Below are 13032 nucleotides of genomic sequence, written 5' to 3' on the forward strand. Positions count from 1 at the left end.
AAATCCAGGTTTTGTTGGCTTCTAATGCTCTCAACTCTGAATCTATAGCCTGCTGACAATGTGGAGGTGATATTGCTTCAGCACAAGTCTTTGGAAATGGTAAGAGAATTTTTTTAGTGAGATTTGGATAAGTGGTCATAGGTTACCTGATCAATAATGGAATGAATAGGAGTCGTATAAGGTGATAGGTGTGTAGATGTTTAAAGAGAATGATGATAAGCACTAAGATAAGGAGGTGGTTTCCTTATTCTTTGTGATATTATTCTAGGTGTGATGTGTGCAGGTGGTATGGGAATGGATGAATCTAAGGAGGCATCATTATTAGTTGTGGGTTGAATAGGTGGCTCAATTGGAAAAAGACCTTCACCATGTAAAGAAAGGATAGGTAAAGGAAAGGAATTGAGTGTAGCAGAAATGCCAGTGGATTCTGGTTGTGGAGGCTTGGAAGGAAACTTATGTTCATACGAGATGACATGTCTGGAAGTGCAAATAGCTTTTGAGATTTTATCAAACAAAACATAACCTTTGTTTCTTGGCTTATATCCCAAGAAAACACGCTGTCTTGCTCTAGGGTGTAAGGCCCTAAGTTCAACTTGGAACAAATTTTATGGAAGTTTGAATAAAATTGAAGTTTTTGGCTATGTTTGATAACTGGCAGATTAGAACTGTCAACTTGTGTGAATTTTTAGAGGGTCTTAACGACTTCATTTGGGAAAACTTCCTTCATGAGAGTTGTAGCCCTTTCAGTCTAGAAAATTCTCGAAGTGGAATCAGGTCATTCCGACCTCTGTAGCTCGAGATATCATCGGTTTAGTGACGATGGTCCTGGCTGTACAGTACCAGCGGATTTAATTGATTTGTTTCCTTTCAATTCCGAGTTTGATCGTGATATTACTAAAAAGGGCTGAGGGTTTTGATTAGTTTCAGACCTGAGTAAGTTCTTAAGTGATGGGGTCAAGGGTTTTGACTTGGGTCGGGCTTGAAGGAAAACAAACCCTAGCCCAAGAGAGGGAGAGAGGGGACGCGGGCTATGTAGGGTTTTGGGGGGGAAAGGGGTTTCTTTTCACACTATTCTGAAGAAAGAAACCTGGTGCACTTCTGAAACACGTAAAACAGAGGAGAAAGAGTGAGAGAAACTTTCCCCTTGCACCCTAGCCGTCACCGTCCCAAGCCCCACCACCGTCGACGTGTTCGCACAAGAGGGAGAAGGAGTTCGCGAGCGAGAGGGAGAGAGGAAGGTCACGCGTGGGAGAAGAGGAGAGAAACCAGAACCTTGCTCTTCAATTTCATCTTTTCTTCAAGCCTAAGGACAAAGGTAAGGGCTGGTCCTAGGATTGGGTAGATTGCCTAGGGTATTTGCCATGTTTTACTATGAGAAAAGCCATGAACATGATTGCTTTTCAAGAGTTTTGTGTTCATGATGCTTGCTGTTTTTTTCTGCCTTGAGATCTTGATGTTTTGCTTCTGATTTGAGATGAAATGTTGATGCCATGATTCTCCATTAATCATCACTACAACTACCGTTTCTTCTATGACTTTGCTTGATTAAAATGATTGAAGATTTATATGCTTAGATCTGCCTTTTGTGCTAGAATTGATGGTTATCTTGGTTCTGGAAATTTAAGCATGATATATGATATGTGGTTCTTGCTGCTGGAATATGGTTTAAAACTCTGGGACTTGAATGGTTGAAAAATTAATTTGAAGGCAAAAGTATCTCTGCCAGTTTCCTGTACTGGACAGCGAGTTTTGGAGCTTAATATCACCTAATTCGGGGTCTCAAATGAAAAAGGGATAAACTGGAAAATTGTAGATTTTCGAATTGGCTTTCTATGCATATAAAGAACATAATTTTTGGTCTAGTAATGAGGTCTGGAGGTCGATCTTAGTGACAGTTGCACCTGCTGTTCTTCCTGTACCGGACAGCAAGCTTTAAGGCTTAATATCACCTAATTCTGGATCTCAAATGGAAAAGTGATAAACTATAAAAGTGTATATTTTCGAATTATCTTTCCATTCATGTATCATGTGAATTTTGTGGCTAAGTATTGCGGTCTGTAGACCAGTTTTAGTACACGCTGCACCTGTTGTCCAAAAACACTAAATTTGAGAAATTGTTGGAAATGTTAGTAACATGTGATTAGGGACCTTTGTGAGATTTTTATATGATGATATCTGTAAACTGAGCCTCTGGAATTTGTAAATAATTTGTGAATTTGGGAGGCCCTGATTATTTCTATGCTTTGCATGAAGTTTAGTTGTGACTTGTTTAGGAGGTCGCTCACCCAGCTGTAATTCCTCCTAGTGTGACTGTTATTTCTTGACGTTGTAATCTGATACGATATTAACTCATAAGACTCTAGGATTGACATTAGAGCCTTAAACACCAAGAGAATGAATTTATAACTCGCTTGCAAGTAAATGTGATAAAACGGTCATAGGTCTAGTGAGACTATGGACCATGAGAACGATGGTACCTTGCACGCGAGGGAGTTGTTTGGGTTGACTGCGGTCTCCCGTGAACCTTGTGGGCCGGTGTGGCTTCACGTGATTTGGTTGACTGCGGTCACCGTGAACTTTTGTGGATCATTGCGGCTCCACGTGATTTGGTTGACTGCGGTCACCGTGATAACCGTGCCTCTGCGGAAGCACGAAGATGGCCATGGAAGTTTTGGTGGGTTGTGTGAAGTGAGATTCCGTTAGTAACTGACTCTTTCCCATAAAAGACATATAATGTACTTATATTATGTTGTTGTTGATTTTGTCATTATCATTCTTTTTGTTGGACCTGACCCTGCTTGTTTGCTATGTGTTTATTTGGGGGGGGGGTAGATGGTCGTGAAGATAATGACGAGGACTCATTCTTGGGAGTTGATGCTACGTGGCGAGCCACTACCGGATGACGACTACACTTCTGATGAAGAGGAAGAAGATAAAGAGGAAGGGGCCAAGGATATGGTTGGGTTGTGAGACATCCATTTTTCTTTTGGGTTGAGAGTACCGAGTTTTGGAAGTATTGAACCATTACTTTATTTTAGTTGAGATAGTTTAACTTGATGTAATTTACTTTGAAGTTTTCTTCCGGATATTTATTTCATACTCTTTTCAATGATTAATAAAGTTTGAGGTTTAGGTTGATGTTTGTTTCCGCAATTTTGAAATGGTTAAGTTTCGAAAATTTTGTAAAATTGAACTTTTATTATTAATTCAAGATTAATAAGTGAATGGACGAAAACTCTTTACGAAAATTGGTTAATTAGTTACTGTGTAACACTCGAGAAATCGGGGCGTTACATTGTGGTATCAGAGCTCCGGTTGAGAAACCAGAGCACTAAGGGTTTTGGGTTTACGAGATTCCGAACTCGTTGGTGTTTTTGTTTTTGATAAAGATGTTTTCAAAGCTTCACGGTGAGATTGGGTAGACTTGTTTGCTAAGATGTTTGCTTGGCTGTGAGATTGTCTGTAGTTTGTATCATTGCCGTGATACTTGAGACTAAGTGTTTGATTATATTAAGATGTTTGAACTCTGAGATCGATTGATGGAATGTCAATCGAAGGAAGAGTGGGCTTTGGAATCCCTTTTGCGCCCAAGGTGTACGCCTGTGTGCGTTTGTGTGCACCAGTGCTGTTGGTGAAGCAGAAGGATGGAAGGTCCAGACTATGTGTGGACTACCGACAACTCAACAAAGTGATCGTGAAGAATCGTTATCTGATGCCTCAGATAGACGACTTAATGGATCAACTTAGAGGAGCGGTGATCTTCTCGAAGATAGATCTTAAGTCAGGATACCATCAGATCCGAGTCAAGGAATCTGACATCCAGAAGACCGCATTCAGGACTCGATACGGGCATTATGAATATCTTGTGATGCCGTTTGGGGTTACTAATGCACCCGCAGTGTTCATGGACTACATGAACAGAGTGTTCAGACCATTCCTGGACAAGTTCGTGGTAGTATTCATCAATGACATCCTAATCTACTCGAAGAGTAGAGAGGAACATGAGGAGCATCTGCGCCAGGTGTTGGGCGTGTTGCGGGGGAAACAGCTGTATGCGAACGGCTCAAAGTGTGAGTTTTGGATGGAAGAGGTGAAGTTCCTAGGTCATGTCATATCAAGTCAGGGTGTGGCTGTTGACCCTAGCAAGATCGAGACGATTCTGTCATGGGAGCAACCAAAGAAAGCAAGCGACATCAGAAGCTTTGTCAGGCTTGCTGGCTACTATAGACGATTCGTCAAAGATTACGCAAAGTTGACTTCGCCGTTGATCCAGTTGACAAAGAAGAATGAACCGTTTGCGTGGACGGAGAAGTGTGAGGTTAGTTTCCAGGAGTTGAAGAAGCGGCTGACCACCGCACCCATACTAGCTTTACCTAAGGAAGGAGAACCTTATGACGTGTATTGTGATGCGTCGCACAATGGTTTGGGGTGTGTAATGATGCAAGATAAGAAAGCAATTGCCTATGCTTCAAGGCAGTTGAAGACTCATGAGAAGAACTACCCCACACATGACTTGGAGTTGGCTGCCATAGTTTATGCTCTCAAGATTTGGAGACACTACCTCTATGGCAGTACGTTCACGATCTACAGCGATCATAAGAGTTTAAAGTACTTATTTGATCAGAAGGATCTAAACATGAGGCAGCGGAGGTGGATGGAATTTCTTCAGGACTATGAGTTCACTCTACAGTACCATCCGGGGAAAAGCAATGTCGTAGCCGACGCTCTCAGCCGGAAGGCTATACATGTGTCCTCAATGATGGTCAAGGAGTTAGAACTGTTGGAGGCTTTCCGAGATCTGAGCTTGGACATTAAGCTCGCACCAGGAAGACTGAGTTTCGGAATGGTGACGGTGTCAAGTGGACTTTTGGAAGAGATCAAGTCTAGACAAGAGACTGATGAAGGGATAGCTGAGTGGCGAGACCGTGTGACTCAGGGAAAGGCACCAGAGTTCTCTATTGGGAATGACAATATTCTGCGATGCAAGGGACAGATATGTGTGCCTGACAATGCAGAGATGAGAAGATTGATCCTGGATGAGGGACACAAGTGTAGACTGAGTATCCATCCCGTAATGAACAAGATGTATCAGGACTTGAAACTTCACTTCTGGTGGCCTGGGATGAAGAAGCAGGTTGCTGAGTATGTTTCTACTTGCCTGACATGTCAGAAGGCGAAGGTAGAGCATCAGAAGCCCGCAGGGAAGCTGCAACCACTAGATGTCCCAGAGTGGAAGTGGGACAGTATTTCTATGGACTTCGTGACGGCTTTACCTTTAACTCGGAGGAAGTTCGATGCAATTTGGGTTGTTGTTGATCGTTTGACAAAGACCGCTCATTTTATCCCGATCAACCTGAAGTACAAGGTGGAGAAATTGGCGGAGATTTATGTGGCTGAGGTTGTGCGTCTACATGGTGTACCGACCAGCATCGTGTCAGACAGAGATCCGAGGTTTACCTCTCACTTTTGGGGAGCCTTGCAGCAGGCCCTCGGAACTAAGTTGAGGTTGAGCTCTGCCTATCATCCCCAAACCGATGGGCAGACAGAGAGGACAATCCAGTCACTGGAAGATTTGCTACGGGCCTGTGTGTTGGATCACAAGGGCAGTTGGGATGAGATGCTGCCATTGATCGAATTTACTTACAACAATAGTTTCCATGCGAGCATCGGCATGGCACCTTACGAAGCTTTGTACGGTCGGAGGTGTCGTACGCCCTTATGCTGGCATCAAGATGGAGAAAATTTGGTGATTGGCCCGGAATTGGTGCAACAGACCACCGAGGAAGTCAGGAGAATTCAGGAAAAGATGAGAACCGTGCAGAGTCGCCAAAAGAGTTACGCCGACAACCGACGGAAGGAGTTGGAATTTCAGGCCGGAGACCATGTCTTCTTGCGGGTTACCCCGATGACAGGTGTCGGAAGGGCAATCAAGTCCAAGAAGCTTACTCCGAAGTTTATTGGGCCGTACCAGATCACGGAGCGAGTTGGACCGGTGGCGTACAGGATCGCCCTACCACCGTTTCTATCCAACATCCATGACGTTCTTCATGTGTCGCAGTTGCGAAAGTACATGGCAGATGATTCACATGTGATTACGCCAGACGACATACAGCTGAGAGATGATCTGACAATGGAGGTGCCACCTATCAAGATCGTCGACCGAAGCATAAAGCGCTTAAGAAACAAGGAGGTGCCTTTAGTGAAGGTCGTGTGGAACCAAGAGACTGGCGACGCGACCTGGGAGTTAGAGGATAAGATGCGGGAGTCACACCCCGATTTATTTGTAAACCCTTAAGTTTCGAGGGCGAAACTATTTTAAGGGGGGTGGTATTGTAAGGCCCTAAGTTCAACTTGGAACAAATTTTATGGAAGTTTGAATAAAATTGAAGTTTTTGGCTATGTTTGATAACTGGCAGATTAGAACTGTCAACTTGTGTGAATTTTTAGAGGGTCTTAACGACTTCATTTGGGAAAACTTCCTTCATGAGAGTTGTAGCCCTTTCAGTCTAGAAAATTCTCGAAGTGGAATCAGGTCATTCCGACCTCTGTAGCTCGAGATATCATCGGTTTAGTGACGATGGTCCTGGCTGTACAGTACCAGCGGATTTAATTGATTTGTTTCCTTTCAATTCCGAGTTTGATCGTGATATTACTAAAAAGGGCTGAGGGTTTTGATTAGTTTCAGACCTGAGTAAGTTCTTAAGTGATGGGGTCAAGGGTTTTGACTTGGGTCGGGCTTGAAGGAAAACAAACCCTAGCCCAAGAGAGGGAGAGAGGGGACGCGGGCTATGTAGGGTTTTGGGGGGGAAAGGGGTTTCTTTTCACACTATTCCGAAGAAAGAAACCTGGTGCACTTCTGAAACACGTAAAACAGAGGAGAAAGAGTGAGAGAAACTTTCCCCTTGCACCCTAGCCGTCACCGTCCCAAGCCCCACCACCGTCGACGTGTTCGCACAAGAGGGAGAAGGAGTTCGCGAGCGAGAGGGAGAGAGGAAGGTCACGCGTGGGAGAAGAGGAGAGAAACCAGAACCTTGCTCTTCAATTTCATCTTTTCTTCAAGCCTAAGGACAAAGGTAAGGGCTGGTCCTAGGATTGGGTAGATTGCCTAGGGTATTTGCCATGTTTTACTATGAGAAAAGCCATGAACATGATTGCTTTTCAAGAGTTTTGTGTTCATGATGCTTGCTGTTTTTTTCTGCCTTGAGATCTTGATGTTTTGCTTCTGATTTGAGATGAAATGTTGATGCCATGATTCTCCATTAATCATCACTACAACTACCGTTTCTTCTATGACTTTGCTTGATTAAAATGATTGAAGATTTATATGCTTAGATCTGCCTTTTGTGCTAGAATTGATGGTTATCTTGGTTCTGGAAATTTAAGCATGATATATGATATGTGGTTCTTGCTGCTGGAATATGGTTTAAAACTCTGGGACTTGAATGGTTGAAAAATTAATTTGAAGGCAAAAGTATCTCTGCCAGTTTCCTGTACTGGACAGCGAGTTTTGGAGCTTAATATCACCTAATTCGGGGTCTCAAATGAAAAAGGGATAAACTGGAAAATTGTAGATTTTCGAATTGGCTTTCTATGCATATAAAGAACATAATTTTTGGTCTAGTAATGAGGTCTGGAGGTCGATCTTAGTGACAGTTGCACCTGCTGTTCTTCCTGTACCGGACAGCAAGCTTTAAGGCTTAATATCACCTAATTCTGGATCTCAAATGGAAAAGTGATAAACTATAAAAGTGTAGAGTTTCGAATTATCTTTCCATTCATGTATCATGTGAATTTTGTGGCTAAGTATTGCGGTCTGTAGACCAGTTTTAGTACACGCTGCACCTGTTGTCCAAAAACACTAAATTTGAGAAATTGTTGGAAATGTTAGTAACATGTGATTAGGGACCTTTGTGAGATTTTTATATGATGATATCTGTAAACTGAGCCTCTGGAATTTGTAAATAATTTGTGAATTTGGGAGGCCCTGATTATTTCTATGCTTTGCATGAAGTTTAGTTGTGACTTGTTTAGGAGGTCGCTCACCCAGCTGTAATTCCTCCTAGTGTGACTGTTATTTCTTGACGTTGTAATCTGATACGATATTAACTCATAAGACTCTAGGATTGACATTCGAGCCTTAAACACCAAGAGAATGAATTTATAACTCGCTTGCAAGTAAATGTGATAAAACGGTCATAGGTCTAGTGAGACTATGGACCATGAGAACGATGGTACCTTGCACGCGAGGGAGTTGTTTGGGTTGACTGCGGTCTCCCGTGAACCTTGTGGGCCGGTGTGGCTTCACGTGATTTGGTTGACTGCGGTCACCGTGAACTTTTGTGGATCATTGCGGCTCCACGTGATTTGGTTGACTGCGGTCACCGTGATAACCGTGCCTCTGCGGAAGCACGAAGATGGCCATGGAAGTTTTGGTGGGTTGTGTGAAGTGAGATTCCGTTAGTAACTGACTCTTTCCCATAAAAGACATATAATGTACTTATATTATGTTGTTGTTGATTTTGTCATTATCATTCTTTTTGTTGGACCTGACCCTGCTTGTTTGCTATGTGTTTATTTGGGGGGGGGTAGATGGTCGTGAAGATAATGACGAGGACTCATTCTTGGGAGTTGATGCTACGTGGCGAGCCACTACCGGATGACGACTACACTTCTGATGAAGAGGAAGAAGATAAAGAGGAAGGGGCCAAGGATATGGTTGGGTTGTGAGACATCCATTTTTCTTTTGGGTTGAGAGTACCGAGTTTTGGAAGTATTGAACCATTACTTTATTTTAGTTGAGATAGTTTAACTTGATGTAATTTACTTTGAAGTTTTCTTCCGGATATTTATTTCATACTCTTTTCAATGATTAATAAAGTTTGAGGTTTAGGTTGATGTTTGTTTCCGCAATTTTGAAATGGTTAAGTTTCGAGAATTTTGTAAAATTGAACTTTTATCATTAATTCAAGATTAATAAGTGAATGGACGAAAACTCTTTACGAAAATTGGTTAATTAGTTACTGTGTAACACTCGAGAAATCGGGGCGTTACATTGTGGTATCAGAGCTCCGGTTGAGAAACCAGAGCACTAAGGGTTTTGGGTTTACGAGTTTCCGAACTCGTTGGTGTTTTTGTTTTTGATAAAGATGTTTTCAAAGCTTCACGGTGAGATTGGGTAGACTTGTTTGCTAAGATGTTTGCTTGGCTGTGAGATTGTCTGTAGTTAGTATCATTGCCGTGATACTTGAGACTAAGTGTTTGATTATATTAAGATGTTTGAACTCTGAGATCGATTGATGGAATGTCAATCGAAGGAAGAGTGGGATTTGGAATCCCTTTTGCGCCCAAGGTGTACGCCTGTGTGCGTTTGTGTGCACCAGTGCTGTTGGTGAAGCAGAAGGATGGAAGGTCCAGACTATGTGTGGACTACCGACAACTCAACAAAGTGATCGTGAAGAATCGTTATCTGATGCCTCGGATAGACGACTTAATGGATCAACTTAGAGGAGCGGTGATCTTCTCGAAGATAGATCTTAAGTCAGGATACCATCAGATCCGAGTCAAGGAATCTGACATCCAGAAGACCGCATTCAGGACTCGATACGGGCATTATGAATATCTTGTGATGCCGTTTGGGGTTACTAATGCACCCGCAGTGTTCATGGACTACATGAACAGAGTGTTCAGACCATTCCTGGACAAGTTCGTGGTAGTATTCATCGATGACATCCTAATCTACTCGAAGAGTAGAGAGGAACATGAGGAGCATCTGCGCCAGGTGTTGGGCGTGTTGCTGGGGAAACAGCTGTATGCGAACGGCTCAAAATGTGAGTTTTGGATGGAAGAGGTGAAGTTCCTAGGTCATGTCATATCAAGTCAGGGTGTGGCTGTTGACCCTAGCAAGATCGAGACGATTCTGTCATGGGAGCAACCAAAGAAAGCAAGCGACATCAGAAGCTTTGTCGGGCTTGCTGGCTACTATAGACGATTCGTCAAAGATTACGCAAAGTTGACTTCGCCGTTGATCCAGTTGACAAAGAAGAATGAACCGTTTGCGTGGACGGAGAAGTGTGAGGTTAGTTTCCAGGAGTTGAAGAAGCGGCTGACCACCGCACCCATACTAGCTTTACCTAAGGAAGGAGAACCTTATGACGTGTATTGTGATGCGTCGCACAATGGTTTGGGGTGTGTAATGATGCAAGATAAGAAAGCAATTGCCTATGCTTCAAGGCAGTTGAAGACTCATGAGAAGAACTACCCCACACATGACTTGGAGTTGGCTGCCATAGTTTATGCTCTCAAGATTTGGAGACACTACCTCTATGGCAGTACGTTCACGATCTACAGCGATCATAAGAGTTTAAAGTACTTATTTGATCAGAAGGATCTAAACATGAGGCAGCGGAGGTGGATGGAATTTCTTCAGGACTATGAGTTCACTCTACAGTACCATCCGGGGAAAAGCAATGTCGTAGCCGACGCTCTCAGCCGGAAGGCTATACATGTGTCCTCAATGATGGTCAAGGAGTTAGAACTGTTGGAGGCTTTCCGAGATCTGAGCTTGGACATTAAGCTCGCACCAGGAAGACTGAGTTTCGGAATGGTGACGGTGTCAAGTGGACTTTTGGAAGAGATCAAGTCTAGACAAGAGACTGATGAAGGGATAGCTGAGTGGCGAGACCGTGTGACTCAGGGAAAGGCACCAGAGTTCTCTATTGGGAATGACAATATTCTGCGATGCAAGGGACAGATATGTGTGCCTGACAATGCAGAGATGAGAAGATTGATCCTGGATGAGGGACACAAGTGTAGACTGAGTATCCATCCCGTAATGAACAAGATGTATCAGGACATGAAACTTCACTTCTGGTGGCCTGGGATGAAGAAGCAGGTTGCTGAGTTTGTTTCTACTTGCCTGACATGTCAGAAGGCGAAGGTAGAGCATCAGAAGCCCGCAGGGAAGCTGCAACCACTAGATGTCCCAGAGTGGAAGTGGGACAGTATTTCTATGGACTTCGTGACGGCTTTACCTTTAACTCGGAGGAAGTTCGATGCAATTTGGGTTGTTGTTGATCGTTTGACAAAGACCGCTCATTTTATCCCGATCAACCTGAAGTACAAGGTGGAGAAATTGGCGGAGATTTATGTGGCTGAGGTTGTGCGTCTACATGGTGTACCGACCAGCATCGTGTCAGACAGAGATCCGAGGTTTACCTCTCACTTTTGGGGAGCCTTGCAGCAGGCCCTCGGAACTAAGTTGAGGTTGAGCTCTGCCTATCATCCCCAAACCGATGGGCAGACAGAGAGGACAATCCAGTCACTGGAAGATTTGCTACGGGCCTGTGTGTTGGATCACAAGGGCAGTTGGGATGAGATGCTGCCATTGATCGAATTTACTTACAACAATAGTTTCCATGCGAGCATCGGCATGGCACCTTACGAAGCTTTGTACGGTCGGAGGTGTCGTACGCCCTTATGCTGGCATCAAGATGGAGAAAATTTGGTGATTGGCCCGGAATTGGTGCAACAGACCACCGAGGAAGTCAGGAGAATTCAGGAAAAGATGAGAACCGTGCAGAGTCGCCAAAAGAGTTACGCCGACAACCGACGGAAGGAGTTGGAATTTCAGGCCGGAGACCATGTCTTCTTGCGGGTTACCCCGATGACAGGTGTCGGAAGGGCAATCAAGTCCAAGAAGCTTACTCCGAAGTTTATTGGGCCGTACCAGATCACGGAGCGAGTTGGACCGGTGGCGTACAGGATCGCCCTACCACCGTTTCTATCCAACATCCATGACGTTCTTCATGTGTCGCAGTTGCGAAAGTACATGGCAGATGATTCACATGTGATTACGCCAGACGACATACAGCTGAGAGATGATCTGACAATGGAGGTGCCACCTATCAAGATCGTCGACCGAAGCATAAAGCGCTTAAGAAACAAGGAGGTGCCTTTAGTGAAGGTCGTGTGGAACCAAGAGACTGGCGACGCGACCTGGGAGTTAGAGGATAAGATGCGGGAGTCACACCCCGATTTATTTGTAAACCCTTAAGTTTCGAGGGCGAAACTATTTTAAGGGGGGTGGTATTGTAAGGCCCTAAGTTCAACTTGGAACAAATTTTATGGAAGTTTGAATAAAATTGAAGTTTTTGGCTATGTTTGATAACTGGCAGATTAGAACTGTCAACTTGTGTGAATTTTTAGAGGGTCTTAAAGACTTCATTTGGGAAAACTTCCTTCATGCGAGTTGTAGCCCTTTCAGTCTAGAAAATTCTCGAAGTGGAATCAAGTCATTCCGACCTCTGTAGCTCGAGATATCATCGGTTTAGTGACGATGGTCCTGGCTGTACAGTACCAGCGGATTTAATTGATTTGTTTCCTTTCAATTCCGAGTTTGATCGTGATATTACTAAAAAGGGCTGAGGGTTTTGATTAGTTTCAGACCTGAGTAAGTTCTTAAGTGATGGGGTCAAGGGTTTTGACTTGGGTCGGGCTTGAAGGAAAACAAACCCTAGCCCAAGAGAGGGAGAGAGGGGACGCGGGCTATGTAGGGTTTTGGGGGGGAAAGGGGTTTCTTTTCACACTATTCTGAAGAAAGAAACCTGGTGCACTTCTGAAACACGTAAAACAGAGGAGAAAGAGTGAGAGAAACTTTCCCCTTGCACCCTAGCCGTCACCGTCCCAAGCCCCACCACCGTCGACGTGTTCGCACAAGAGGGAGAAGGAGTTCGCGAGCGAGAGGGAGAGAGGAAGGTCACGCGTGGGAGAAGAGGAGAGAAACCAGAACCTTGCTCTTCAATTTCATCTTTTCTTCAAGCCTAAGGACAAAGGTAAGGGCTGGTACTAGGATTGGGTAGATTGCCTAGGGTATTTGCCATGTTTTACTATGAGAAAAGCCATGAACATGATTGCTTTTCAAGAGTTTTGTGTTCATGATGCTTGCTGTTTTTTTCTGCCTTGAGATCTTGATGTTTTGCTTCTGATTTGAGATGAAATGTTGATGCCATGATTCTCCATTAATCATCACTACAA

General features: G+C 43.9%; 2 long non-coding RNA genes across 2 annotated transcripts; both read left to right on the forward strand.

The window, feature by feature from the left end:
- The first annotated feature begins 1061 nt into the window (after window positions 1–1061).
- Window positions 1062–3138, forward strand: LOC130738328 (uncharacterized). Its single transcript, XR_009019334.1, has 2 exons — window positions 1062–1315; window positions 2833–3138. It is a non-coding gene; the product is annotated as an uncharacterized LOC130738328 (long non-coding RNA).
- Window positions 3139–6668: 3530 nt separating this feature from the next.
- LOC130738327 (uncharacterized) lies at window positions 6669–8895 on the forward strand. The gene is made up of 2 exons (XR_009019333.1): window positions 6669–7073; window positions 8590–8895. It is a non-coding gene; the product is annotated as an uncharacterized LOC130738327 (long non-coding RNA).
- The last annotated feature ends 4137 nt before the right edge of the window (window positions 8896–13032 follow it).

The sequence above is a fragment of the Lotus japonicus genome, chromosome 2 (assembly GCF_012489685.1).
Source record: "Lotus japonicus ecotype B-129 chromosome 2, LjGifu_v1.2".
In the NCBI taxonomy this organism is placed as follows: domain Eukaryota; kingdom Viridiplantae; phylum Streptophyta; class Magnoliopsida; order Fabales; family Fabaceae; genus Lotus; species Lotus japonicus.